This window comes from Aethalodelphis obliquidens, unplaced genomic scaffold, assembly GCF_003676395.1.
Source record: "Aethalodelphis obliquidens isolate GAN/ISIS:26980383/991018 unplaced genomic scaffold, ASM367639v1 scaffold5, whole genome shotgun sequence".
NCBI classification, from domain to species: Eukaryota; Metazoa; Chordata; class Mammalia; order Artiodactyla; family Delphinidae; genus Aethalodelphis; species Aethalodelphis obliquidens.
The window spans coordinates 71,797,142-71,823,898 of NW_020837949.1; the positions used below are offsets into that span (position 1 = coordinate 71,797,142).

The following is a 26,757-nucleotide window of genomic DNA, read 5'->3' on the forward strand; positions in this document are numbered from 1 at the left end:
AAATACCTGATTTTAGAATAGTAAGGGATAAAAATGCAAACTCTAATGAAAGTTTTGTGCAAAGTTGATATAGGTGATTGTGGAATTTAAGCACAACTTGAACCTGTTTTACCGCCAGGCAAAAGGATGAAGTAGATGAATTTAGAGTTTTGTTCCTCCTGTCTACTTTCACTGTCTTCTTATCCCTTCCTATTTTCTCGGGAGAAAACTGGTATGATACATTCTTTAGTATGGCTGTATGGTACATTCCTTCATACTAAGTAATTAGAAATCAATGGGCTCTGCTAGAGGAAGGGAATATAACACACAAAAAAAGAGAAGGCATCAGACAGGGAGGTGTTTTTTGTGTAGAGATATTCTTTGTACCTCTCAAACTGTGTCAGGTAAAATAGCTGCCTCCTCATTCTACCAGAAATGTCAGAAGAACACAACAGGATGAAGCTATCAGTGGTATGTAATTGCTTGTAAATAAGTACATTGGTGACATAATTGCTTTGCAAAAGCAGCTGCATGAAATCGTCTACCAGTTCCGCACTATTACACATTTTGGTTATCAGAAAGGGGTAAATTGTTTAATTTGGAGAGAAATGTTTAGGGCCATTTGTGCATATTTTTGCTGGAAGTAAACCATATAAGTAAAATAATAAACTCATTAATAAGGGCTTTCAGATTAGCAAAGAAAACTGAATATGGTTAAGCTTGTTTTCATTTGATTTTTCTTTTAAACGTTGCTATCTCAAGTCAGAACTAATAATATAAGTGGTTTTAACTGAGTATTTTACACATGAATAGATTTTAAAATATACACATCAAAATACTCTAAGGATTATCTGAAATAAGTAATATGCTTGTGGGAAGCACCAACAAAATTTGATTAAAAATAATAGGTAATAAAAATTCACCTTTGCAGGGAACTTTCCATACAGGGGAACAGAATGATTATAAAGCAAGCAATGATGCAGCAAGACAGATAAGGGACCACAAAGATATATAAGAATTTGGTATATAATATAGATGACCTTTCAAATTCATGGGGAAAAGATCAGAACTATTTATTTAATAAACGTAATTGGGACAATTTGTTAATCTTCATCATCTAACATCATACACCAAATGCTACAAAGCAGTTTGAACATTTAAATGTATAAAAAAAAATGTGGTAGGAGATGATAAAGTAAAAGATTTATATGATTTTAGAGAAGTGGGAAGAATTTTCTAAACATAGCAGCAAAGTCACAGACCAAAACGGAAAATACTTACAAATACTAACACATACAATTATAATTATGTTAGTAAAAAATACCATAACTCTCAAAGGCAAAAAATAAAATTGGGATTATATTCAGAAAGTATATAACAGACAAAGTGTTGACATACTATATAAATAGATCTAACAGAATAATTTTCATATCATAAAACCATGAGCAGATAGAAACTCAGAACTTTATAAAATGTAAATACATGCAGAATTTTCAGAAGCCTTAAAAAGCAACTTCTGAGTGACTACTTCTCACCCCTCTCTGTGTTCTAAGTCTAGATGATCTTGTCCTCATATGGACTCTTTCTTACTGATCCCATCTCAGACCTTTCAAGGTTATGCTCAAGTCATTCCAATTTGGACCAGTTCCGTGCCTCTCAGTGCTTCCAACCTCCAAATCAAAGATTCAGCATGTCTTACTCCTGCTTCCCTGACTAACCTGTTATTCACCCTGAAAGTCCATTCACCCAGAACTCATTCTTGAAATAATTTGAAAGCAGTGCAGTTTTGTGTTCCTTGGATCTTTTTGAAATCTATGAACATTGCCATTATTTATTCACAACAAAGCCCAAGGGGACCTCAGGACCATAAGCAGAGCTCTCCAAGCTAACTGTCCATTCACTTGGTTGGAAAAACTAAGTGCAATAAAATTGCTTCTTCCTATTGTACCTCTAAGAAATTTGGGGAGGGGGAAGGTAGAGTAGGAAGGGAATCCAACAATGTTTTTCCACTCTCTAGCAGGCCTGCAGTGTAAATATTTCTGTTGGGTATCCAAAATCCACACTCCTTAGAGAAAACTAACATGAGAAAAAACAGACCCATGTAATGGGAAGTATACAAAATTATGCAATTCTGAGGAGGCTTTAAGGGATCCTGGCTTGAGTTTAGTCATCACAGTTTACAGAAAAGAGTAAAAGAAGCACAAAAAAGCAGTAAATAATCTTTTATTTTATTGGCTAACTTTACCCCAAGTCAGAGCACCACAAGGGATCTTAAAAGATGGGAAATGAACAGTCCAGACAGGTTTAGTGACTTACTCAAGGTCACACATCAAGGTCACAGATCACACATAAAATCTCAGGCTTAAGTGTCTAAGTTAGTTTATTTCTAATAATGTAATGGGAATGCTTTTCAAAAGGATTTTTCAGTGTTAGTGCAGACTGCATTATGCTAGCAGATCCGGCCATAAGCATTCAATGACACCTCATCATCTATGATTGCACTCTTTACCCTTGCCATTTGTTAATTTTTGTTGTAATAAAAGTAATTATAAGATTAGTTGATTGTATCACAGTCTAAAATTAAGTGTACCTTACTATATAAGGAGTCTGTTATAGTATTTCAAGATACTATTTTTGTTCAACATCACTTTATCCAGGATGCAGAACACTGACCCACATTACAGAAATTATGAAACAAGTGAAAAACAAATTAGTTAAAAAAAAAAAGTAAAACTGATAGCTGGATATCTATATCTCTGTCTCTATCCTGAATTAGGTATACAATTTTACATGAGAAAATATAATTTTATGTCTGAGAAGGTAGGGAGAATTATTTGCTTAATTTTAATTTTAATCCAGGGAGAATTATTTGCTTTGCTCTTACTAGGAAGTTATATAAATGAAGCAATCTAATGATAGGGCATCAAGGGCAACTATGCAATAAAACTAGTTAAGTCCTCCAAGTGGAATTTGTGTGATTTCAATTTAGATTAAATTCAATAGATAACTAAGGCTGTGCCTCATTGTACAATGAAATGGAGCTGTTACGGACATAGCATTCTAGGCTGTGACTCATTGTAGAATGAAATGGAGCTGTTATGGACATAGCATTCTAAATTTTGAGTGGATTTTCTTAATGAAAGGTCCATGGAGCCTTCTGCTGTTGCTTAGGATGTAGAAAGGCTAAAGCAATACCACCTTAACAGTAAGAAAAAGTGAATAAACTACAGACTGATAACTTTTCTAGAAGTGAGCAGGGACAATGGAAAGCTGAGGGTGAGGCACTGACACTGAAAAAGTTCAGGTAACCACAGCCCTCCATTAATGGAATTTGAAGACTTGATGCACCAAAGATAATCATTGTTAACAGTAAAATCAATTCCTCACCAGGATGACTCCACCTTTCACACTAACAGCCTAAAAGAAGATATTAAGATAAAATACAAGATTTTGAAAGAAAAACTTGAATTTGTGCTGTACATGCAGCCAATCTCTCATTTACACAAGAGATTACAAAGAGATGTGCTCATTTGGGCAAAAGAACTGTGGTAGGCTGAATAATGGCTCCCAATATACACACATCCTAATCCCCAGAATCCATGAATGTTACCTTATATGGCAAAAAAGCCTCCTCAAGATGAGGAGATCATTGTGCTAAATGTAGGATCAGGTAGGTGCTGAATGTAATCATAGGTCCCTTAAGAGGAACACAAGAAGGTCAAAAGAAAGTTATATGAAGACACAGAGACAAAGATATTTGAAGAGGCTACACTGCTGGCTTTGAAGATGGGGGGAGAGAGCCATGAGGCAAACGATGTAGGTGGCCTCTGTAAACTGGAAAGGTAAGGAAATGGGATTCTCCCCTGGAGCCTCCATAAAGAATGCAGCCCTGCAGACCCATTTTAGACTTCTGCCTCCCAGCACTGTGACAGAATAAATTTCTGTTATTTTAAGCCACTAAGTTTATGGTAATTTGTTCTAGCAGCAATAGGAAACTAATACAGGCTTCAAAACATTATTTCACATGACAGTGTCTAAAAGAATTAGAAGCTGTTAAAAGAACTAGAGTTGTTCTTCAGGAAAACAAACAGGGGAAGACATGAGTTAAGAAAGAAATATAGTAAGTAGCAAGAGCACAAAATAAAGCAAAACAGGAAATATTTTAAATAGAAATGTATTGATTAGAAAAAATAATATCAGTTTAGAATGAATATCCCAGGTGATGTTGGCATGAGAGATGGTGGGTTAGAGTTAAAGAGCATGTAAGTAAAATGTTCTAAGATTCTTGTATCATTTGGCAGAGTACTGGAGGCACTAATGTGCCAGATATCAATAGAAAAGTAGAAGTTTAAATTTGTGCATTAAAATATCAAAGACCAGAAAAATAAAAGGAGAAAAAAATACAACAACGACAATAAAGATTGAACCAACAGATGTCAGGAAAGTTTGAAAAATGAATGGAAATAAAGTGAAACTATAAAATAAGTTGGTGTAAATAATTTCAGTAATGTAAAGCAATCAGAACATAGGTGAATGTATTCAATTTCTCTAATAATAGGGAGAATAGAGAGAGGGAGAGACACTCTGCTAAGTAAAGAGGAAAAGATTTGTTAAAACTTTCCTAAAATGAATGAAAACCTCTTTCCTTACTGGTTTTCCCTTTCCCTCTCTCTCACTGGTTTTCCCTTTCTCTCAATGTCTCTCTCTCTCCTTCTCCTTCAGCCCTGACCTAGATGCTAGTTAATGACTTCCTTATTACTATTTCTTTCTGTCCAAGAAGCTTATTTTGAGAAAGGACTAAGAGAAAAAAGGCTATTGTAGAATTTCTATTTAAATTATGTAATGGAAAATTTGGGAATCATGGTTGTAATGGAAGCAGATAAAAGCAATGGTTCTATCAGCTGGCTAGGAGAACAAGAAAGTGCTGGGCAGATGGGATTATGAAAGACAGTGGGCCAATCTTATTTTGAGACAGCTTATTAAAATTTTTCTCACGTAACATTTAACCACCTCAGGGGAATTAATTTTCACTGAAATTCACTAGCCAATTACAGAAGATACACACATTCGAAAATAGAAATGGTATTTTTTTCCCCTTCAAGATAATGAGATGAACCACAAATTGAACTTAATGCTTTGGTAACATTTACTGATTTATACAGTTTCATCAAAATTAATCAGTTTCTTTAAAACATATAGAAAAACTATTAGGAAAACACACAAAAAATAATAAGTGTTGAGAAATTGATTCAAAAGAAATCTGATTAAAATGGTATATTTCTCCTTGTACCTGGATTAAAAGTTTGATGATTTGTTTTGTTACCATCAGTTCTTGAATATTTTTACTCTACTTCAATCACCTATTAAAGAATAATAACTGAAGTCTCTAACAGGATTATTTTGTAGTTTAGCTCACAAAATGCTAGTATGCCAAAGTAGTTCATAGTCTTCCTGATACTGTGCTGATATGATTTTGACTTTCTTACATGACACCTGGCTAGACTCCTATGGATGTCCTCTCTGTCATGGGCTTCTTTTCTTTTGGGATCCCATTTCTCTAGTGACTCCAGTATCAGTATCAATTATATGTGTAAAATGAGGAAAGTTTATCAAGTTGGAAAGCCTGTCCGAGGGCAGTGATTCTCAAACCTGGCTGCTTATTAGCTTTTAAAATTCCTGATTCCGTGGCCAATTAAGAATCAGGATCTCCAGGCTGGGACTCAGGCATCAATATTTTAATCTTCACAGGTGACTCCAATGTGCTCTCATGGTCTGGAATTGCACTCAATATGTTCACCTGTGCTTTGCCAGCAGGCCTACTCATTTTAGAGCTCTTCATTGAAGCAGTGATATTCCCCTTAATGACTCTCAGTGAGATACCAACAAATATGAAGCCAAATAAAGTGCTCTTCAAGGGAGAAACACAAAGTCCTTGTTCGTAACATAAGTTCAAAGTGTCAGGGCTGTTTGGTCTCTAATGGTTCACAGAAATAGAGAGCACTCTTTCATAATTTTTAAGCTTATTCTACCCAGTGTCTTTTGTCATTGCTGATAGATTTTTCTCTTAATAGAAATCCTAATCTTCCCTAAATTTTCTGTGTTTTGTTTTAGTTAACTAGATCTAGAATTGAGCACGATACACTATTATCCGGAAGAATCTGACTAATTTTGTGTTGGGAATTAAGAAAATAGGCATAATAAAGAAACTGATGCAAATAATCATCATTGGAAAAATACTGCAAGGGAATAGGTTGAAATAAAAACATGATCAACAATAAAAACCAAAAAACTGAATTAACACTTGGGGAAAAGATCTTAACAGACATCTGTCCAAAGAAGATCTAAGGATGGTACATATGGAAAGATATTCACCATCATTTATTGTTAAAAACTCATGAATTTAAACAACAATGAAATACCACTACACAGCTATTAGAATAACTAAAATTTAAAATAAACTGGAAATATCAGTTGCTGGTAGTGTGGAACAACGGAAATTTTCATTCATTCCTTATAGGAGTGGAAAATGGTACAGCTACTTTGGAAGACCGCATGGCAGTCCTTACAAAGCTAAACATAGTCTTTCCATATGATCTAACAATTGTGCCTTCAGGTATTTACCCATCTAATTTGCCACGTTATAGCAATTTTGTTCATCATTGACAAAAACTGGAAGCAACCGAGGTGTCCTTCAATAGGTGAACGGATAAACCAGGTATATCCATACAATGAAATACTATTCAGTGATAAAAAATAAATGAGGTATCAAGATACTCAAAGACATGTATGAAATTTAAATGTATACTGCTAAATGAAAAAAGCCAGTCTAAAAAGTCTGCATACCATATGATTCCAATTATATGACATCCTGAAAAAAGTAAACAAAAGAGACAGTGAAAAGCTCAGTAGTTTCCAGCATTTGGGGCAAGGTAGAGGAAATTGAATAGGTGACTAGGGGATATTTTTAAGGCAGTGAAACTCCTCTGTATTACATTGTAATTACGGTTACATGACACTACACATTTGTCAAAACTCACAGAACTTCACAGCACAAAGAATAAACCTTAATGCACGCAAATTTAAAAAATCATTTTGAGGGTCATGGAATCACAGGATGGAATGCAGAATGTGACAAAGCAATCTACGGTATAACAATGAATGTATGAAATGGTTTCCCTGAAGGAGGTGAGGGAAAAGATACTGACCTGAGTAAGTAAAGGCAAAAGAAACTGTACATAAGCACCATACTCTGTCGGACAAAGTTGTTTCCTACAGGGTTACGATTAACAATTCTGATCCTACTATATATGTATACTAAAATTGAACAATTATATTAAATGGATGATGGACGGTGGGAGACAGGTTTCTTAGTATTGGAGCGTGAGTTTATAGATAAGCATGGGGAACAGCCTAGAATGATCTATATGGTAACAGATTAACATTGTAGATAGCAGTGTGAAGTAATTTTTAACTTAATATTTATAAATATAGCTACATATAGAACTATTTATAGGTCTGTGAATATACACATTAGTATACACACATTTTCTTGCTGTCAGCTGAGAGGGCCTAGATGTAATGATACTAGTAGCAAAGAACACACCTATCACTTGGCTTTTGGTTTCTAAAACTGTCCTCCAGTAAAAGGAATCACAAATCCTTAAAGAAATGTGTGTTCCTTGGAATGCAGCAGAAAATATATGATATGGGCTAGGAGCATACTATAGTGTCAGAAAGTATGGAGATGCTCAAAAAACAAACAAAAAACCCACACTGACTGAGGTTTGTCAGAGGGATACAGAGGCCAATTGAAAGAGCTCCCAATGATGAAAGCTGGAACAATTTGAGCAACAAAATAAATAAAATAGTATTAGATTGTGACCAATGAGTACAATAAATATTCATGGGGCCATACTGATATAAATAAATGATTGGATAAATAAATACATAAATAACTATGGAGAAGAGACAAATCTATGCAGAAAAATTCCAAATATTTTATGTAGATACCTCACTCTCAGAGAGGTGTGGTCCACTCCCTAAGTGTGGTCCACACATAAAGACTTCCTTCCAAAGAGTATCATATGAAAAGGGGGGAAAAAAGAGTAACTTAGAGGAGAGATCTAACAAACACTACCTCAGCCAGGTGACCATGGTCAACACCAGCAGCAATAAGTCATGTACATAATCAGTATGCCCAGTATCACTACTTTTGTTGAATACTGGAATGGAGCTACTACACAACTAGACAATGCAATTGGATAGTAGAACGAAATTAAAGGTACTAAAATTGGAAAAGAGGAGTTAAAACTATCATTGTTTGCAGACAGTATGATTAACTCATGAAATTTCCAAGAGAATCAACTCTAACATTCACTACAAAAAATAAGATGATTTAGTAAGGTAGCAAGGCACAAATTAATATATGGAAACTAATAAATTAAGGTAGACAAACAACATCCTACTGGAGGCTGTAAGGGAAGAAATCCCATTTTCAATAAGAAATAATAAAATTCTTAAAAATACATTTATAATACAAGTTTTAATGAATAAAATAAACCCTAAAAAACATTAATAAATAAGGTAATAGAGTATTTTTACAAATGGAAAAATACATGATCTTGGATAAAAAGCTTTAACATAAAAAATATGCTAGTACTTTCTAATCTAATTTGTTAATTTAACATAATTCAATAAAAACAGCAAAAGGATCAATTTTTTAACTGGAAACATGATCCAAAAGTTAATATAAAAGAATACCTAAACTTTGTCAGTAAAACTTTGGCAAAGATGAGCAATGAGGGTGAATGTTAGCATCAGATATCAAAACATATTACAAACCCTCAATAATTAAAACAGAATGACATTGACACATGAACAGAAGAATAGAATTATAAAACCTAGAAATAGACAGAATGTACATGAAATTTAGTATATAATAAAATGTCATCTCTAAACATTTATGAAAAAACAGACTATTTTGTTAGTGGTGTTTGGACATCTGTGTATCCATCTGGAAAAATAAATGAAACTAGATATATACACTTTATACTATATGACAGGGTAATAGCCTAATGTACTAATGATTTAAATTTAAAACTAAATCATAAAAATACTAGAAGAAGAATTATTTTATTACTTTGAAGTTACAAAGTCCATGAAATAAAAGACTGATTTGTTCAAAAATTAAAACAAGAAAATAAGCAAAAAATTGCTACATGGCAGAAAATTATGAGCAAGTTTAAAGTGACAAACTGGGAAAAATAACCAGATTGTCATACATTGCTTGTGGAAAGATAAATTGAAACAGACTCTACTGAGAAGAACATGTCAACAATTATCAAAATTTTATATATATATATGCATATATATTATACACACACATATACATATACAAGCATATCTGTATATCTCATTTGCCTCAGTAATCCTGCATTTGAGAATTTATCAGATATAGCTGCAAGTGTGCAAAACAATCTATGTGTCAAATTATTAGCAACAATACAAGAGGAGCAATCTCAATTGTCAGTCAGTAGAGAGTTGATTAAATTCAATGGACTTCTCTGCATCTATTAAAAACATGTGAGAATGTTCTCTATACACTGATATGGAAAGTTCTCTACCATATATAGTTAAACTAAAAAAGCAAGATGCAATATGGTGTATGTAATAAACTTTTTGTATAAAAAGACAAGAAATATTAATAATCTATGTACATATTTGCCCTTACACACATAAGGTAATTCTGGAAAAACATGTAAGAAACATAGAGTAGCTGTGATTATGTGGGTTGGAGAACTGATGCCAGCTGGATAAAGGAGACCAGACTTTTCCTTGAATACTTTTGGTTATTTATTTTTAAGCCATGTACAGGTGTTACCTATTCAAAAAGTTAAATGAGTAGCCCCCTATTTGCTCAAGGCCAAATTATTAGTGAGGTATTAGGAAAGAATAGCCCATGAAGATTCATCCTTACTAGAGAATGACTTCTGTCTTGTGACTAAGCATCCAAGATAAATAGATATATAGATTGGTGAATGACTCAAAGTTCCATGCCTCTTGTGAGTATTAAAAAAAAAAAAAAAAACCTAGCAAAAACTCCCCAATCTATATGTTTTCAGAATGCATATTTGGAAAGGAGGATGGCAGCCCATATTCTGGAGCCAAGGAGCTGTGCTAGTCTCTCTTCAATCACAGCACTAAGGCCATCATTTGCTTGCTTTTATGCAAGGCTGGTTTTGCCTGGTGAACTGAGTTTGGAACCTGCTACGGTCAGAGCTTTCAGGCACAAATCCAAAAGTGCCACAGAATAATTTACAAGAATTGGGTTCAGTCCTTTAGAAATTAATGGAGCCAATCATGGATAATTGTGATTGAAGGCTGAATGTGGTTTTATTCTCAGTTAAGTATAACGAATCATAAACCACTACATATTAAAGTAGATGCAGCTTCACCTTCAATGACCATCATATTTCATCTTTATTTAGAAAAGGTTTTGCAGTTCTACACATTCATAATAGTAGCGGAAATAAACCTTTTATTTTGCAAAGCATTTTGATATTCTCTCAACCCTCCAGAAGAAAAATGGATTGAAAGAAGGGAATTTTGGGCTTCCCTGGTGGCGCAGTGGTTGAGAATTCGCCTGCCGATGCAGGGGACGCGGGTTCGTGCCCCGGTCCGGGAAGATCCCACATGCCGCGGAGCGGCTGGGCCTGTGAGCCATGGCCGCTGAGCCTGCGCGTTTGGAGCCTGTGCTCTGCAACGGGAGAGGTCACAACAGGGAGAGGCCCGCGTACCGCAAAAAAAAAAAAAATACAAAAGGGAATTTTGCTCCATGTTGGACAAGTAAATGAAGAAAAGAGATAATGGAGCAAAAGAACAGTTTTGAACCTCATATTACTACAAAAATGGAATTGAATGTGTTATTTCATTTGCCATTACTGGTACTCTTAGGGTGAGAGATCATCTATTTTTATATCCAACTTTGCCATATCTCCTCAGACAAAGCTGTGCTGTTGAAATAAAGTTTCTAGATGACATAATGGAATTTCGAACTGAATGAATGAATTAGTAGATGGATGCATTAATGTATTTACAGTATGCATGGGGAAGGGCAGAAATTAATGAAATTTAGCCAATTCCAAGACATAACTGGGTGCAATTGGATAAAATCGAATTAATTTTTGTTTTTATGAAACACTCATGATTGATCAGATTAGGTTAATTCTCTTATCAATGGTAGCATTTGAAAATAATTTGGATGTGTTCACCTTTAAAGTGTCACAACTGTAGCTTTGTGGGTTTCAAAAATTTCCTTCTCAAACCTCAGATGCTCTTGAGATGTCAGCATAAGTAGACATTTCAACAACAAAACAAAACAAACAAACAAAAACACTGAAAAAGATAGTACCTTGGCACTGAGTGATAACTGCCAGCAGTTTCTTTTTAAAGATGAGAAGTAAAAAAAAAAAAAAAAAAAAAAGAAAGATGAGAAGTAGCTTCCCAAACTAGAAAACATTGTGTTCTTTTTTAAAAAAATATTTAACTTTTTTTACTGTTGTATAATTGACATATAACATTACATGAGTTTGTGTTCTTAGTTCTGTGAGAGAGAAAATGATCTGGGAAAGTAACCAATGAGTATATACCCCAGGTGTTGATTCATTTTCTCTCAGAACCCCAAGCTTGGCTTCAGAATAGACCCAGAATAGTTTTTTCCCCTTTGGTGAAATTAGAAGTTGGGCAGTGTCTTAGTACTCTCATCTGAATGCTATTACCTACTATCCGCTGGTCTGATCTATAGTAAACTGTTCTGAGTGATAATAATGTAATTTCCCCTTTAATCACCCTTCAACCTTGATGCACACTATTCCAATCCCATTCAGAAATTTGCTCCTGGAAGAAATCCAGACGCTTTTCATTCAGTCAAGATCAAATAATGTAAACACAATCAAAGGACATCACAAAAAGCTTCAGGACATCAAATTATGAGAATACAATTTTTTTTAAAAAACAGAGGTCAATTGTTTTGTTAACTCTGTGGTTCTTTTAAGTCTTCTTGTACTACACCTGGCAAGCCGAGCACGTCTGAAAGCAGACATTCTAAAGCAAGGAGAGTACCTCATTTTCTGATTATAAGCAGTGAGATGTGCTGAAATGGCTATGACTAAATGGAGGTAATTACTATCTTCATGTGTTCCTTCTGGGGAAAAAGAGAATACTATGGCAGGCAGAGTAGCATCCATAAAAACAGCTCCATCAAACCTTAGGGCTTAGGCCACAATTAAAATAATCCTGACTTTATGTCCTCTACTTAAAATTCTTTGTTAAGATCTCTCTCAAAATAAAGGGAGCTCTCCCCACCTGAGGACATATGTTTCACATAATAGTCCCATCTGAATATGTATCCAGCCAGTTTCAAGTAACAAGATTTCCCCCAACACTCTTCCAATTTAGGCAGTGTGTAAAAGCTGCTCACGCTACCTCCCTTTTTCTTCTCCAAGAACAGTCTCTGAGAATACGCTTTTGGTGGTCTTAACAACTGGACCCCCTTTAGCCGAAATGACTGAGTTACAAAGCACTGACTAGAATTTTTCCAAGAATAACAACCACAAGCCGTTTTTATCATAATGACATGGAGATAATTGTTATAAGTGCAGTCATGAGCCCCTCTTGAATCAAATGTTGGTGGTGTAGGGTTCAAGAATCTGCATCTTGGATAAATTCCAAGGTAACTGTTAATGCTTCCTATAATTTGAGAACCTTAGCTGTAGAATCAAAGGAATGATTTAACTCTCTAGTTTGGCTTAGATGAGCTGGCCCTACCAGGAACTGGCCACCTATGGAGCCTAGCATAGGAGTAGTAGTCCCGAAGGGAGCAGGAATGGATGTCTAATATAAGACTCTGAAGACTCCCTAGGCTTATATGGTCAACCAATCTTCTCTTTCCTGAAGGGTTTAAACTCTCATAGAAAACATGTCTGTTTCCATTCCCAGGTGTTAAGTCAGCTGTCAGAAGAACTCTAGCAGAAGTAAGAGTGTTTTATTCATACGTATCAGCAGCCACAGAGGAAAAGAAGCTGATGTTCCTTTCTCTGGATCCTATTGGAGATACTTTATGCCTTTGCTTATCTTTGGCAGACTCACTTCTCACATCAAGAAATGGTGGTGGGCTTCCCTGGTGGCGCAGTGGTAGAGAGTCCGCCTGCCGATGCAGGGGACGTGGGTTCGTGCCCGGGTCTGGGAAGATCCCACATGCCGCGGAGCAGCTGGGCCTGTGAGCCATGGCCGCTAGGCCTGTGCTCCGCAACAGGAGAGGCCACAGCAGTGAGAAGCCCGCGTACCACAAAAAAAAAAAAAAAGAAAGAAATGGTGGTATATTGGGGCTTTTAAGGTCTTTTAAGCTTTTTTTCTTTTCTCTGTTTCCCATGATGATTCATTTCTGGTGATCAGAACACCTAGACTGAAGCAAAGGTGGGGCTATCAGTATTCCACATAGAGCCGCGAGAACTGCTTTTTTACAGGGCATTAACAAAAGGGAAGTTTTCTTGCCCAACTTTCTCTGTCTCCCTGTCTCTTTTAATAGAGTCTGGAGCAGTTGATTAGTCTTGTGAAATAAACACAGAAAATTTTATTTTCACTCTGTGGTTCAGTATTATAATTTATATTACTTAGCCAGGCTTTCTCTGTTTGCTCCAGTTCTTATAATGAATATTTTGGATCAGGAAGGAAATTACAGTTTTCTTCCTGAATATATTTATGCCAGAGCTTGTCAGTATACATAATAGGACTGTGAAAATCAAAAGATTGGAAAGGGTGAACTAGAATAAGGTGTTTCTATAAACCATGGGTAACCAATGAGTTGCAGAGCACTATTTATAACTCGCCTGACATTTATAAGGGTGAAGTGTCCCTTCTCTCCACATACCTATGTAATTAACTTTAAACTCGTTTTAAATGCCGGCAACCATCTTTCCTGTACCTGGTTCAATCTGATTCGCAGAGAGCCCTAAAACGTTGACAAGGTAAATAGGGAGATTTGTACATCAATTCTCAAAAGAGGTCATTAGAAAACATAAAATTGAAAATCAATTATAAATTTCTCATTGCTTAAAAAATCTTAAGTACGATCTTACAAGAACATGAATCAGGCTATTAAAACTAGTAGATTCTAGGAAATGAATCTGGAGAGTGAGGTTTTTGAAGACCAAATTTTGGAAGGAATCATTGTAATTGAAGTGCAATAGTGGTGAAGAAGATTTATAAACTTAAGCTAATAAAAATCCCAGGGAAGATGCTGCATTTCTGAATTGTTTCAGAAGAGCTCTGAATGATGGTTTCTGAGCTTCATTGATTTCTGCTATAAATGGGATGGCTTTCGGCTTTCTCTGGATAAGGAAGACCATCATAAAATAATTTTGAACCCTTATTCCAGCCTTCCATTGATTCATTTCTTTATTACTCAGAAACTTTATTATGCCAGTAGTGGCACAGACACTTACATGTCTTTGTAGTATTATAAGATGATACGACTGTGAATAAAAAATAACTTAAACTCTCAACACAGCCAGACAATAAGTGTTGGCTCTTAAAGAAGCAGAAAAATTAAGCCTGACAGATTTTCTATTTCCTGGAGTTAAGGTGTGCTTTTACTGAAAACCCCACAAAGATTACAGGAAGAAATAATAATGTGGCAAAAAGAAATAATTGTGGAACATAAAAAAAAACACTTGGGTTATAGGCTTTGGAGAAAATATTAAATGCTGCACTCTCCATCAATATTCTTCAGCTCAAAGACTATTTGCCTTACTGGAAGGAAGTTTATAAGATGTCTTAGCAGATGAACCTTTATCCTCATCATCCAGTCTCTTTATTTTGATTCCTGTTAAAGAACCCCGAATGGAAACAGTTTCTCAAGTATTCTGTTGGTATAAATTCTCAAATTTCCATAGTTTACTTTTTCAGAAGTTCGCAACACTTACTATTTGGGCTCTCTCTCCCAGTATTTCTGGGAAGGCTGAAAAAACTCCTTAATATTTCCATTTTGTGGATGGAGGAATTAAGATGTCAAAAAAAAATCACATAGCAAGTCAGTGGCAGAAGCTCAATGAAAACTGAAAACTGGGGTTCCCATATCATTGGTTTTTGTGCACTCCACCCTACTTCATATTAGCTCTAAGTATATTAGAAGCACCTTGTCAAAAAGATTCTAATAGACAAGGCATAAAATGTCCCCCAGTGGAAAGCTTTTTTAGGAAAATCTCCCTGGTAGGAAGGACAGCTATATAAGTATGACTATCACCCTAGCTTTAACCTTCCCCTGGAAGTTTTTTATCTTTTTCCTCAATGCCACTATCATACTTAGCTTGAGGTTCCCAGCTACATGTGCAACTCAGTTGTAAATAAAACCTAGCATAAAATAAATTCCTTTCTATTATCCCCTCAACACAACTAAAATAAGCTGATGTTTTCAAAAGAACTTGATAAAAAAACAAAGGGATACAAAAGCAAAATTAACAAAGCAATGTAAGATGCATGGAAATGGTCCCCTTCCTGGTGCATTAGTCATTTAATATGCAGGCTGTGTTCCATCCCACATCCTGTTTGAAGGACCCCATACTGATGATTCCAAAAGGATATCAAGTCTTAGGAGACAAGGGGCCAGAGGCCACTTCTGTGGTCATCTGCTCCCAATTGAAATCATTCTTTGGAGAATTATGTGAATTGATTTAATAAAAATGGTGACTCTTTTGCATTTCATTCCGATTTCTATTCAGATTTTTAAAAATCAAATAACTCAGAGGATCTTTATTTTTATTTCTTTTAAAGTGCTGAGACCACTAAAATATCTGTCCATGACATTGCATGATTGCTGAAAAATAAACTATTTTTTTTAGCTTATTTGAACTTAAATGAACAGGTACATTTTGTGCTGCAGTATACACATATTCATAGGGTGAAGCTAGTATTGTCCAAAATTCTGGTCTTTAGCCTATCTGGGAAATGGGCATAGCATAAAATGTTGCCTATTATTTTTAGATTTAAATTCTAGAACCAAGAATAATGGATAGGAGTTACATGAATGAAGATTTCCACTCATTACCAGAGAAATTTTTCCAATGAACAGACCTGTCCACAAAGTAGCTTAGGCTTCCTCATAAAATTAATGAGGTCCCTTTGGAAATGTTTGGGAGTGACTGAATGACCACCTCTTGGGATGCAGAGGACCGGTTGGCACAGTTTTGACAAGGGGTTGAAGTAGGATCCTATGAAATATACTGACATGTTAGTTGAGAGTAATATACCACATGGCTAGATGATCAATTTTCAAAGAATTGGAGTTCAGTGACAAACATGTGGCACCATGCTATCTCTCTCTGATGAAAGAGAAGACATTTTAGGGTCCTCAGGGTCCTGAGCTATTTATTGTCATGACCATTGATTACCTCAGCAGGAAAGAAGGACTGCCAGATCTAGATTTAGAATTTAGAGGGTTTCTTCATTCCTGTGTTCCCAGCCTAGTTCTCTTTGGAGCTAGACAAATCATAGAACGTCCCTATCATGCATGGTTGGCGAAGTTTGTTGTAGAGATTTTACCTTCTTAGCTTGAACCTCTTTAGGGTTGGGTTGAATGATATTAGTACTAATTGCTAGGACAATAAATATTTATTTAGGATTAGGAAAGGGAAATGTAGTATAATAGTCATAGTAATAAAAGAACATGCTAACATTTATGGAGCACTTGCTGGATACCAGCCTCTGGGCTAACATTTTACATATATCATCTAATTGAGTCTTCACGGTCACCTAAGAAAACTGATCCTATGACCAACATTTTTTTCTCCCACATCACACAGCTGGTATGTGGCAGAACTCAAACACCTATCTTTCTAACTCTAGAGACTGAACTACATTAGGATTTTCCAATCATGATTTTACCCCAACGCTGTCAGCATTCATTGCAGTTATATTTCTTTTTTCTTTCTGTATTGGAGAAAGCCCTTGGGACAGCCAACAAAATAAGCCTTAAGTTTTCTCTTTGGACAGGAAGATATTTTGGAAGTGTGGTAATAGAAATCAAAGACAGCTGGGCATTTAATGAAGATCAGATTTTGGGTGGTTATGATGCAATAGGAAGGGATGAAATAAATTCAGGTCCACGGGGAATTACTAAATTGTAATAACGGAGCTTTCCCCCCTAAAGCCTATTGGATTCTTGTCTCTGAAGAAATATTTTTCTACCACTTGATGGCAGTAGCTACCAATTAATTTACAGGGTTGTTTTTCAATTTACAACAGAAATACTAGTCTTTAGCTGGGAGTGATTTCTTAAAAATTTTTCCCTTCAAGTAATTAACCTTTTTATGTAATGCATTTACTTCTACCAGTTCTTCTCCCATGTAGCTTTATGATAGTGATGATGATGTCTTGGATGTTATTTGGATGCCATCCTGCCTCTCCTAAGTTAAAGCCCTTTGATTCCCTTTAGAATAAAGACTATACGTAAATACTATAGAGAAGTTTCGTCCATTCAGCCTTATGGTTTTCAAGGTATTTATCGTGTAGCTGGCCAAAACAGGGTGATGACAGAGCTGGGTAAGAATGCATAGGAGGGCTTATCAAAACATAAGTGGAAGGAGACTTATAATCATTGACTTATTGAGTATTAACTTATCCACATTTAAAATAATCAAGAAACTTCAAGCATGTTGTTTCGATCCACCAAACCAGTCCATTTTACAGAAGAAGAAACTGACGTTGAGAAAAATATAAGTGATCTTGTCCAAGATATGCTTGGATGGTATATAAAGTTAATGAATGGCAGCATCAGGATTCAGATTCAGAACTGGCTGCCTCTGCAGGATGCATACTCTCCACTGTCTCATGCTGACTCTGATAATGGTATTATCATGTCTAAGGAAAGAAGCAGTTATGAAAGACTTCTAATTTTCAAGCTCAAAAGGGAATATCAAAATTCTAAGGACGCTCAACTCTCTGATGTAGAGATAAGAAGAAATCAGTTTATAGGATAAAGAAGACAATTTGAAGTCAGGTAGAAAGTTGGAGCGGTCTACTAAAGGCAAATCTATTTTATGAGGTGTAGATAATATTAATCTTTAGTAACTGTATGGAACTATCTAAAAGCAGAGGACTGGACCAAAGAGCTAAAATTTAGTCTTTAAAATTGTGTTTACTTTGAATATGTTAGGTCATGATGAAATGCTTATAACACTGTTTTAACAAAACAGTGGAATGCAAAACTTTATGCACACTGTTTATATTGCAAAAATTATGATTTTCATGCAAAGTTAAGGCAATATACCACAATATAGACACTGACTATCTCTGAGTGGTGGAATCATTGGTGATTTCAACGGCATTTTTGTTCTTTTGTATTTTCCCAATTCTCTACAGTAAACTTATGCAAAATGATAGGATATTTCACTTAGTATTTCCAGAACTTTGTTCTGATCACACCACATAAGGCTTAGCCTATGGTTCAGCATTTAGAGGAGTTAATGAATATGAAAAAGATGGAAAGTAAGACAGCAGAGGCAACCCTTCTTTAAAACAGAGAAGGTTCTACTTATAAAGTACAATATGGAAAGAGCTAATCAAAATACTTCCCTCCTTGGCTTTAAGTTCCCACCATGTGAATGACATATTTGAATTGTTACAAAATCCCAAAGGGCATCCATTTAAATTCTAACTTACAACTTGAGTGGGTTTTACATGCAAAAATTAGTATCCATATGGGGAAAACACCATTTTCGTGTTTTATGTATATGTCAGAACCCTTGATAATAATCCAGAGCAGTGTCATTCACATGGTGGGAACTTGAAGCCAAGGAGAGAAATATTTTGATTAGCTCTTTCCATATTATACTTTACAAGTAGAAACTTCTGTGTTTTTAAGAGAAGGACTTAACCCCATTTTCTTGTTTTATGTGTATGTCAGACCCTTGGTAATAAAACAGAGAGTTCTGCTTTTGGTGAAAGGGAAGGTCACGGCTTTTTGTGAGTTAGCCTTGTGTTCCTTAACAACTCCTCCAAATTCTTCTTTCATTTATCCTCCTGCTTCCAAGTAAACAACACTTACAAACAATTCCTCCAACTTACTGGGGCTAAGCTCAGTTTGTTGCACTGAAAATTAGGATGTTAGTGAATCATATAGTCATAATGTGCCCAACCAATATCACTCTATTACTTGCTTTCCTTGCTTGACAAGAGTGTTTACAGTTTTGGATCAATCTCCTCCATCAAAAGAGTCAGCCTTCTTCATCTTTAAGTAACTCTGACTGTCGGAGAGTTCTTTCTTTCATTAAGCCTGAAGCCTTAATCCTGTGGTATCTGCCCATCATCCACAATTTAGGACAAGGACACTGTTAACCCTGTGTTTTCCCTAGGGCAAACACGCCCTGGTTTCTCAGCCATCTTCATGATCACTCTCTCCTGAACGCTGTGGTGTCCTCTGTCAGCAATAGAACTGCCTGAAAAGCAAATCAATAAATTGGCAGACCTTCTTTTATCCAGGAGAAGATTTCTTTCTAGCAGGTTTCCAGATCATTGATGTCTCTAATCATCATTATGTCTGGTCCACCCTCCCTACAGATATTTCTGTCTCAGAAGAATGAACACATATCAGTCTTAAACTGGTGGAAATTTGCTGTTGGGTGATAGATACTTTCAAACAGTGCCCCTCTGGTGTTCTTTGTCTATTCCAGGCCATTCTCTACTTTCAAACAGGACAAGAGAGATTAAAATATATGGGGTCTACAATGTTTAGAAGTCTATAAACAAACACGATCCATTATCCAGTTCTTTTCCTTTACGGATAGTTCTATACTTTACAGAACTCAATACAAGTAACATCATTCCCTCAGACATAAAGTGAGGCCTGCACAATTTATAACCAAAATACAGTTTCAGAATCTCTGAAGGAGAAGAAATTGTGCATTATGCTTTTAAAATATTTGTTATAGAGGTTATAATTTCCCAATGCTCATTTCCTTGAACAGTGTTTTGTTTCCAAAGGTGTCTGTGAGAAGTAACTGTAATACTTGGGACAAATTGAGGGGGATGGTGAAAAATGGAATGCAATTTTAAGTTTGACCCTGATTTCTGGAGGAAAAAATAACAAGAGCATCTAATTACAGGAAAAGGATATCGTGGTTATTTTGTTTAAGTACAGAACTAGGAAGCAGCAGGTTGGCGTCGTTTTTCTGTTAATCGACATGAAGAAGAAACACAAATATTGGAAGAGAAAATAACCTCTTTCCCCTGACAAGAGAGACCGCGTGATGGCTATGCATCAGCTAGAAGAATGGAATTACAAGTGGGAGAAAGGTATCTGCAATTTCTTGTCACACTGGGCTGCTGGGTACTCTGAAGAATCAGAGAAGCCGTATTTATACTCTAGAACATTTCTCACTCTGGGAAAAGATGAATCAATGGGCACTGGTGACTAAGGTCTGGGTTGTAGACCCAGTGCTACTCTTTACAGCCAGGGCTTGAAAAAATGGATGGAGTACAGCGTAATGGTTAAGAGTACAGACTTTGGAGTCAGGAAAACCTGGGCTTTAAATGTGGCTATGCCACATAGTAGCAGGACTTACAGCAGCTGCTTAAACTCTCTGAATCTCAATTTCCTTATCTGTGAAATGGATACACTACTACAGGTATCCTAACACTTATCTTACAGTGCTATTAAAATGATTAATGAGCTAATGCTTATGATGTGCTCGGTATAATTTCTAATACCCAATGAACCATAAGCAAATGGAGCTATTCATAATAATTTTTAAAACTATATAATATTTTTGAGTATCTGATGAGTATAGACCAGTGTCTGAATTCATGACAGGAATTATAAAAATATTTTGTGCATGCATTCTTTGTTGTTTTGTTCTCATTCACAAAATCTTGTCTTATACCAAAACTGTATACATATTTGCTCCTTCATGGATGTGGGTTGTCCCACATCAAAACAATATGTACTCAGGGATTTGGGCACTATTATTCTCTCAAACTTCTAGCCCTGATATGCTGAGCTGCAATGAACAACACTTCAAGGTTTATAAGTGGACTACCTTCTAGAAAGTAATTATCAAATGTATTAATTTCTATTTGATGCAAGGGAAGTCTTCTAAATGTTGCCAATAATATTTGCTTCTGAACGTGATGCTTCGAAGCAAAATGTTATGTCTAAAGTGGGCCCGTGTTCCAAGGGACCAGAGAATAACAAAGGATGTTGGTCATCACGAAAGCTTCATCTATTTTTAACTGAGCCTACAATCATTCTGCAATTCAGTGTGCTCACAGCCAGATGCATGGAAGTCAAAGAAAGAGGCCCACTAGGGACACTCACAAAATGAGGCTCGGATCTACTCTCACTCATAACTTTACTATTTCTATCACTTTTTACTACTGTTCTTTCAAAACTCAGAGGCAGTTTAGATTTTTCCCCCTTCCCATATCATTTTCATCAAATCAATGACTACGTGCTATTAATTCTACATCCACAGTGAACCTCTTATTTCGTTCAGGCTCTCACCAGTCCTCCCCTGGATTATCTAAGAGCTTTCTAGAGCCTCTCTCTGCCTTCCGTTTCTCCAGTGTCATCCTAAGTTCTTTCTAAGCATGATTTTTAGGGCCTCATACAATTTTTTTCCCAATGGCTCAGCAAACTTCTTGGCTTCTCATCAGCGCCCAGATGGGTAGTTCCAACCTAATTTGTGAACTGGTCTCTTGCTGATTTCCTACAGCCAAAGTGGACTTAATAATCCCTGTACACACTCAGTTTATCATCTTTGCCTATATTCACTTCTCTGCTTACAAAATGTTATTCTTTTTCTTACCTATTCTCCAGGCTCCATCTCAAATCACACCAGGTGTGATCCCATCTTTTTTACTGAATTCTCATAGTATCTTAGGTGCCTGTTTTTATGGTCCTTATTATATTTCCCTTGTATTACAGTTATTCATGTGTTTATCATCTATATCATTAGACAGTAAGCTCTTTAGAAAGAGACGCTTTTTTACTCTGGTTTTTATCCCCACCCAGAAAACTCAGCATGATGCCTGGTTTATGGGGCACACTTACTAAATTTTTGGAATGGAAGAGTAAGGTTCTTGGTCACAGGACTTCACAGTCAGTAAGTTCTCAGTCATTATTTGTTGAGTAAATACAGTGATACATACAGTTTTTACTCCCACACTTCACTAAAACTGCCCGTTCAAAGATTATCAGTGACACTGTACTGGCCATTCCTTTATTTCTGAAATAGTCTCCTCACTGGATTCCATGGCACTGAACTCCCCCAGCTGCCCTCCTACTTTTCTGCCCAGGCCTCCTCGGTCTCCGTTGCTGGATTCTTTTTCCGTCTTATGCTATAGTTTCAGTTCTCCTCTCACTCTGTGTTCTTGGTAGAAAAACTATTATTCTCTGCCAACAACTTCTCACATCTTGTACAGCAAGTACTGACCGTTATCTAAACTCTGAAACGGAATGCCAACTGTCTTTTTCACAACGATGTCCTCCCCAAATTTCAAACTATACATTTTTCTCTTTCTTTTATTCACGTCTATGGCATCACTGTTTACGTGTGGTGGTAGAAAGCTGTTTTTTGCTCTTCCGAATGTATTTATCTGGCAATTTGCACCTCATTTTTCTGCTAGAAAACCACCTATCCCTCACTCTCAGGCATGTGCTTCTCATCCCCTACAGACCTGTGAGCCAGGTATAATAAATTAGGATGTTCTGTCCCCTTGTCACAGTGATGGCTTCAGATGTGACCACAAGATACAGTTAAGCTCAAGCTAGGGAAAGAGAATATATTTTAGAAATTTTGTTTCATCAGCCAGGAAGCAGACTATCTTTTCTACTGGCCTTGGTCCAGTGACGATATGATCTGAGAACTGCTGGGGACCACAGTGTGAAAACTAAGAATGAAGCCAGCTAGAGGAACCAGGCACTGAGGTGCCTCACAAAAATACTTCACACTCAGAATGTCCTCATCTTCTACCCCTGAAAATATTGTGAGCATATTCGCCTGAAAAAACTGTCATCCTCCCCCTGAAAATATTTTGCTCCTCCAGTATTTCTCACTTCCAGAAATAGCACAGTCATGGACCCAGTTCTCATTCTTGACATCCGGAACGGCTTACTGACACCTCCTTCCTACCCTCATCTACCACAGTCAGTGAACCACACAGCGTTCTTCTTTTTGTCTCCAGAACATAGCTGAAATTTACCTGCTTCTGTTCACTTCCATTGTTTCCACTCTCTTCCAAACCGCTAACATCTCTCATCAGCATTACAGCAAAAGCTTTCAAATTGTTCTTACCACCCTTGCCTTCATCAAATCCACTCTTGTCTGAACTTGTTACTTCCACATTTTACAACTTTTAATATTATCCCATTGTCTTTAAGAAAAAAATCCAAAATCGTTGCATGGTTTATAAACTGTTTCATGATCTGCCTTCTTCTACAACCTCAACATTCACTCATCTCTCTCTTAACTTCTTGGAATTCATCCCACTCAAGGAAAGGACTTGGAATATGCTGTTTCCTTAGCCTGAAATAGTCCTATTCTTCTTTGGCTAAGTACTATCCCTGATCTAAATAGGACCTAAAAATGACTGCCTAAATATTACTTCTTCACGGAAGAATTCCTTAACTTTCTGGATTGAGCTCCCATTTTAAGCTCTGATGGCATCCTGACTTTTTCCTTTGTAGCACTGTAATTAAATACTTATCTCTACACTTATCTGTTTAATGTTTGCCTCCCTACCATAGACTGTAGCTGTCTTGAGGTCGGGACCTCATCATCTTGTTCTTTATTGTATTCCCAGTATGTAACACAAAGTCTGTTATAAATTGACACGTGAATATTTTGTGAATAAATGACTTAACAAAGCACAACTTGTCTAAACTTAATTTGTTTTCTTGCCGTCCACACATGCCTCCATTTTTGTTTTCTTGATCTCAGTGAAACTCTCTCATTCTCTTTAACCCAGGCAGAAAGGCAGCCTTAATTTCCAATCTCTTCCACCCTCATTTTTCATAACCTGCTTCCCACCAAGTCTTGTTGAATCTATCTCCATAAAGTTGCTCACATATGCCTTTTTTTTTTTTTTTTGCGGTACGCGGGCCTCTCACTGTTGTGGCCTCTCCCGTTGCAGAGCACAGGCTCCGGACGCACAGGCTCAGCGGCCATGGCTCATGGGCCCAGCCGCTCTGAGACACATATGCCCTTTTAATGTCCATTCCTATGGGAGTTACCTTCATTCTGATTCTAAATTTTAATATGAAAGATATTCATAGTGCCCCTAGCTCTAATTCTTCACACTGCTTCCTAGGTGATTATTCCTAAAATACACTGACTCTTGTTACTTATATCCTCAAAACCTTTAAAACGTTTTTAGTACCTGTCCATTTCTTAAAAAGTGTAAGTTCAAATCCCATAGTATAGTACTCAAGTTTCTAACAGTTAGCTCAACCCTACCTCTTCAGATTCTCTTCTTTCTTCATATTCTGTGCTCTGAAACCAATATCCTCTACCATTCTCAAGCTCTCCACGGAGCATGTCTCCACCAACCTGAAAGGTCTTTCTTTCCTCACCTCCCATCAAGCCCTCCCTACTTCAATTTTTCCAGACTTGCCACTAAAACACATCCTCCATGAAGTCATCTGTCTCCCTCTTCACTTTCCTTTGCGCCATCTGTCTCCCTCTTCACTTTCCTTTCGCAGGATTTTCATACACTGCATTCTGTATTTAACTCTACTTATTTGGATTAGTAGGAGTCAATATATCAATAGTTTAGTGATTAAGAATGACTGCTCTAGAATCGAATTGGCTGAGTTTGAATCATGGCTCCATCATTTTCCAGCTGTGTGACTTTGAGAAAGTTACTTAAATAATTTGCTACAGTTTTCCCTTTAATTAAATACATAAGAGAACATACTTCATAGAATTGCTATAAATATTAGACAAAATAATAGGTGTAAAGCACTTAGAGGAATTCATGTTCAATATCTGTTATTGTTTACATGTATTTCCCCCACCAACTATAAAACCCTTAAATCCAGAGTCCAGATAATTATCTATCTTCAAATTCTCAGCAAAGCAACTTCATTTAAAGACCAGTAATTATCTGTCAAATTGATTTATTGGGAAGCTCTAGGGTCCTGTGTATATCCTGAAGCTTTAGATCACCATAGCTATCTCAACAAGATGGGTCTTGTTAAAGGAACACATATTTAGGAAAGCAAGGAAAGAGGAGGGAAAATCATCAGAATTTCAAAACAGGAGAAATTATGTGAAAAATTAGCAATAATATTGTAATTCCAACTCTAAATAGTAGAATACAGAAAGGAATCTTGTACAAATAAGCTGAAAGCTTGCAGTAAATGATGAGCAGTAAATAATGTGTTGTTATCAAAGTGCAGCTTGTGATAGAATTACTTTCTGTAGTCATGGGCTTAACAAGTTTTGGCCATGCACTACTGAGAAAAAAGCAAAAAGGCTCTCATTCAGTCTTCCTTTGTCATTTAATTATATTAGGTGAGTCAATTGAATTCTCTGGGCTTCATCTTTAAAAGGAGGGATTTGAACTGGATGGGATTTGTGACGTTCTCCCTGCTCTGACATTCTCTGATCTGTAAACCAAGCAACCCTATTTTTTCTCCACTCAATTTCAGCAGACACTTCTCCAGTACTGACCATATGTACCCAATATTTCTCCAGTATCTACCATGACATATATCATAGCTCTCTGACACATTCTATCATTTATAATAAAATGATATTCTCCATTCCTTTTATAAGAATGAGGAGACTAATACTAATATCACCTGATTATGGAATTAAAAGAAACAACCCATGTGATAGTGCTTAGCCTTGACTGTGGGACATCGCAGGTGCCAATAAATGTTTATTTTCTCCCTCTATTTGGAAAATTATTTTTTAAATATCAAGATCCATTATTTGTGAAGCCTTTTCAACCTCTCTATGTACTCCTAGTCAGAACCTAACAAAATATATTCATGTCTATTATAACACTGATGCACTGACCATTTTTTATGGTAATTATTCACTATATAGCTGTCATTCTAAAAGTTCTTGAACTCCTTCTTGTCAGGTGTTATGTATTTTAATCTTTAAAACTTTAGCACTAACAGAGGACCTCACACATACAAAAAGTTCAATGAATATATGTTGATGAATGGATAAATGAATGAATTAATTTCAGGTTAGTAAAAGAAGTGGGAAAAAGCTTCTTCTCTCCCAAAACACTCTTTTTTTTTTTTTTTTTTTTTTTTTGCAGTATGCGGGTCTCTCACTGTTGTGGCATCTCCCGTTGCGGAGCACAGGTTCCGGACGCGCAGGCTCAGCGGCCATGGCTCACGGGCCCAGCCGCTCCGCGGCATGTGGGATGCTCCCGGACCGGGGCACGAACCTGTGGTCCCCTGCATCGGCAGTCGGACTCTCAACCACTGCGCCACCAGGGAAGCCCCCAAAACACTTTTGATACTTGCCAAATAATATTTGAAATCCCTTTAACAAAAAGTCACACAGAGTCTTTGATTTCACCATTTAAAAAACAGAGGTTGAAAGACTTGTGTCATGGGAGCAGACTCCTGAGGTATCCATTCTGGAAAATGCTGTACTGTAACACTTAGCTGCTTCTAGTGTCTCTACCAGCTGACTAAGCCAACACAGCCTTCCCAGTTCACAAAAAACTCAAATTGTCTAAGAGGCATTCCTCATCTATAGT

General features: G+C 36.5%; 1 protein-coding gene across 2 annotated transcripts in view; it reads right to left on the reverse strand.

Annotated features, from left to right (window-relative positions):
• Nucleotides 1-26,757, reverse strand: part of TMEM196 (transmembrane protein 196) — a 51,800-nt gene that overhangs the window by 11,259 nt on the left and 13,784 nt on the right. The window lies entirely within an intron of this gene.